Source organism: Morone saxatilis, unplaced genomic scaffold (assembly GCF_004916995.1).
Source record: "Morone saxatilis isolate NCDOM2014 unplaced genomic scaffold, NCSU_SB_2.0 Contig0, whole genome shotgun sequence".
Lineage (NCBI taxonomy): Eukaryota > Metazoa > Chordata > Actinopteri > Moronidae > Morone > Morone saxatilis.
The window spans coordinates 1,828,510-1,832,887 of NW_023339650.1; the positions used below are offsets into that span (position 1 = coordinate 1,828,510).

The 4,378-nt window shown below is 46.8% G+C and overlaps 1 protein-coding gene across 6 annotated transcripts in view; it reads right to left on the reverse strand.

Moving 5' to 3' along the window:
• The window catches only part of arhgap12b (Rho GTPase activating protein 12b), a 53,675-nt gene that overhangs the window by 43,994 nt on the left and 5,303 nt on the right, over positions 1–4,378 (reverse strand). The window lies entirely within an intron of this gene.

Below are 4,378 nucleotides of genomic sequence, written 5' to 3' on the forward strand. Positions count from 1 at the left end.
GGGGGGGGGGGAAGAGGTGAGCAGAGGGGAATACGAGGCTGACAGCAGGAGAGGAAGCAACTGAGACAGCGAGGAAGAAAAGTAGAAGGGAAACTAAAAGGACCAGACAGAGGAAAGAGAAGAGAAATAATAGAAAAAAATGCAGACAAACAGAGAGGAGCAGACTCTCACATGAACACAGCAGATGCATTGGCTAAAGTTTAATATTAGATTACTGAAAGCTCCAGTGCTTCACTTTTAGGGGAAAGCAGACCTTCATTGACTTAGTTAGCCTCACTATATGAGTGTGTGTGTGTGTGTGTGTGTGTGTGTGGGCACTGAGGCAGGAATGTCAAGTATGCACTGGAAAACAAGCAGGGGCCTCCTTTTTCAGCCGGTCCAGGAGCAAGACTCTCGGCAGAGCTCCAGATTACGCGGCGCAACAGACAGGAGATGGCTACACTTTACAGCACTGCTTGCACTCAAATTTGGTGGCTTTTACGAGATCATTATGCAATAAGAGCACGCACTTCCTTGTACTTACTTCAAAAGATTTCAGCTTATTTGGAAATTGGCTGTAAAGAGAGCACTGCAGCAAATTTTAGACACCGCAGGCAAAGAATCCTTTTAGCACAACGTGTAATTAGCAGGTTATTGCGGCGCTGGGATGTTTGGGAACAGGTCTTTTCTGTACAGTAAACTGAAGAGCTTCCCAGGACCCTCAAGTGCGGGAGAAAGGCTCTCATCAGTCACCACGCTGTTCTTTATATGAACAATACACACATTCTGCTTCACGTGGGAGAAGACTCACGTCATTGGACAATAATGATACAATTCACTGCACCAAAACAGCAGCAGTAAATTGATCAAACCTTTCTAGGACTGAATGCATTTTCAACGTGCACTTAGGAGTCCCAACCACCTCCACATAGCAGTCTATTTCAATACACCGCTAAACCCCTGATACACATTCTCAGCCTTTGCTCTGTTGCACAAGTCAGCAAACAATTTGGCGGAGCCAATCCAAGTAGCACATGTGCGCATGTTGAAAGAAACAATCCATGTACATTCAAGTGCATCTGAAGCGAGGCTCAGACATTCATGACATCCAGTTTTAATGCTCTCCTCCATCTTTAATGGTGGCCTTGTAATGTTGTTCTTTCAAGTCATTCATCTCTCCATGGCAGCCATTTACGGCTGACAGCGTACAACTAATCTCCACATTCACCCAAACATGAAAACATATCTGTCTGGCCTCCTGTCCCCGGGTCTCTGCCATCCCACAGGGGCTAGAGCGGTTCTGTCAGGGCCCAGGGCCCTCGCACTTTGTCCCTGTTTAACTACGCCCACAACCCCCTCCCTCCCCCTCCTCCCTCCTCCTCCTCCTCCTTCAGGCACCGCCAGCTAGCAAGGAGACCACACAGCAGGCTGAAGGCAGACAGACTCTGGCCTCCACTCAGCTGTTTCCTTTTGTTTTTAAACCCTTTGAGAATCCATCCGGATACATTTACAAGCCAGTAATGTCATTGTGGCTATAGGCATCCTTAAAGCACACCTTTAAGGAGATTTCTGCGAAACAAGACATGTCATACTGGAATACGCCTTATTTTAGAGTGACTGATCCAGCTTGTAATCTCTGGGAATTACTGGTTTTATTATTAACATGAACCACTGCATGTTACAGACTGCGTGGAGTAACTTAACAGCCAAATGTGTGTGAATTGTGAAAGAAAGAGTGCCCGTCCAGGGCCTGATAACTTGTTTGGAGTGTGATTGTGTGGAACGGTATAAAGGCAAGGGTGCGGGGCCTCTCAAGGTCTTTCTAATCAGACAGTGAGTGAGCGCAGGGCAGCCCGCTGGCTCCACAGTGCAAAGCCACAGACACAAACACATCCAGGGCCACCACATCTTCCCCTCGGTGACACATCTCAGAGAGAGAAAACAACAATCTGGCCTCTCACACAATCCCGCAGAGTGGCCTGCATCCGCTCATTAAGCCGCTGCGCTTTGGAAAGAAAAAGGAGTTTCCCATCAAAAGGACATGTCCTATTTCTAAGACGATATGAGTAAAAGTATTCCAAAATAATCCAACTCAAAATAACTTTCTTGAGAATCTGTGTGGTCATGTTTTTCTGTTGAGTTTTAAAATAGGCAAAGCAGCACTGACTTCAAATCTGAATAGCCATATAGAACCCCAATATGTTTATGTGAAAAACAGGGCTTCTAAATCATAGGGTTTGCCACATTCTTTTAAGAAAATAAACACTCTATCCCACCACCAGGTTTTTGACAAGTGAGGAAAAGAGGTTTATTTTGCCAATCCCTTAAGAGCATAGGAGCTGTGCTTTTAGAGGGGGGGGGGGCTAAATAGGATTCTGAAATAGGATTCAGGAGGGCGGCTGTGTGACCACAAACCCCAGCAGCCCCTTGCGGAGCTGAGGAGGTGGGGAGTGGACCGTTGCGCTCTGCCGCTGCCAGAGCCCCAGAGATAAGCAAATTACATATGGAAAGCATTGAGAGACACAGAGGCGTTAATCGTCACCCGGAGATCAAATCTAATCAATTAGAGGTGGCCAGCTGGCACTCGATCGCAGGCATGTCGGAGACAAATCCCTCTAACACAGCCATCCATCTAGCCATCCGTCCATTCATCCCGCAGCTCCTTCTCTCTTTCACAGAGTGGACGTGTGAAGGAGAGAAGGATCTATGGTTGTGGAGGTGAACTGTTTTGGTGGATGAATAACAGGAAAATGGCGAGTAAGCGTTAGAGAAACCTGAAACAGCGCCTTTATTTTATCTAGATTCATGGGCCCGATTTCACACATAAAGTTTGGTTCACTTGTGAAAAGGAGCTCATCCCCTTAAAAGGGGGGGTCTAACGAAAGATACTATCGAGTGGCATTATGGGAAATGTTTTATTTTCCTTTTGTATGGGTCTGACTACAACACCAGCATCCTTCTACCTCTGCTGCACTGATTTTGACAATTTTAATCTACCTCTTGTAAGTTCCTCGGCTACTTCAACAACTACCTTACTTTGAATTATGAGAAATACTACAGATACTGTTTATGCCTTAGTCTGTCTAAATGCTCGGACAGACAGCAGTAGAGTACACACTCTGAGCCCAACGAGGGGAAGGAAAAACAGCTGTAAAGCCAGAATATTTTCATATCTAACTGGGTGAATTAGTGGTTTATTTCATACAATTTAACTACAGGGAATTCAGTACAGTGGTGATTCAAAGTGGGTCCAACCAGGACTGTGATTCTGTGCACGATGAAGACACGGAGGGACAGGACAGGCCTGAGGCTAACTTAGACATTTAGACACCACCGTTAGTGACTGTCCTTATTTTTTTGTTTATAAATCTATGTTAAAAAAGACAAAAGTCAAATCGATAAATCAGATTTTCACTCAAAAATCAGCAAGGCTCTGGTGAGCACTAAGTCTCTAAAATCTATTTCTACAATACAGCATTGTCACAAAATGACCCTCTCTCTGTTCTGTCTCTCTTGCAGGCCCGGTCTGTCTGCAATGACAGGAAGCAGTGGAAGTAGGGGAGTTGAAAGAATTGGGTTTTCTGCAGGGTCATTCACTTGGCTGGCAACAGGCCAAACAGAACAAACTGACACAACACCACAAAGGCACAAAGAGCAAGGGAGTGGGTTCCACCTGCCCCGGCGACCACAGACAGCGCTCAGCTTCACAGGGAGTTTTGGCTGAATCCTGTCTGCTGTCTGTTTCTTATCCGCCCTTCCAGCGCTAACTGTAGCCTGACAAAAAACACCCCAAAGAGCTGCCCATGCAAATGTAAATGGCTGAGAGTGAAATGTGTTTATTTTGGCCCGTGTGATTTGACAAGCGTGAAATTAATTCAAAAAAGGTTGCTGAAGGCAGGCAGCAACACAGAAAACAACCCTTTTCTCGCCTTGATAGCGGCTTTTGAGGTATGTCAAGTCCGACCCCCAGACCATTTAGCCATCCTGCATGTGGGGCTCTGAGGCTGTAAACTGTGTCAGTGTGCTTCCATTCTCACTTTCCTTTCCTTCACATGGCGCATCGCACATGGCACTCACACTCGCACACACGCTCTCGCTCACACAGTGGTCCCCACGGCGGGGCGACTGGGGGTAACAGACTGATCCTCGCAGATATGACCTACTTTCTATTCAAGCCTGTCTGTCTTTGTTCACTCCATGGTGGAGGAGGCTGCTGCAGCCTGTGGAACAAAGAGCGCAAGCAGCACTTGGGAGCCTTCAAACGAGCTGACCCTGCCTAGATACAGCCACCCCGAAAATGGCTCGGTGTCGCTTGGACTCCCACTGTCTGGAAATCTCCTCCTTTTTCTACTTTGATCGACCTCCGCAGCAGACGAGGGAGGTTAAGCCCCAGTTCCTG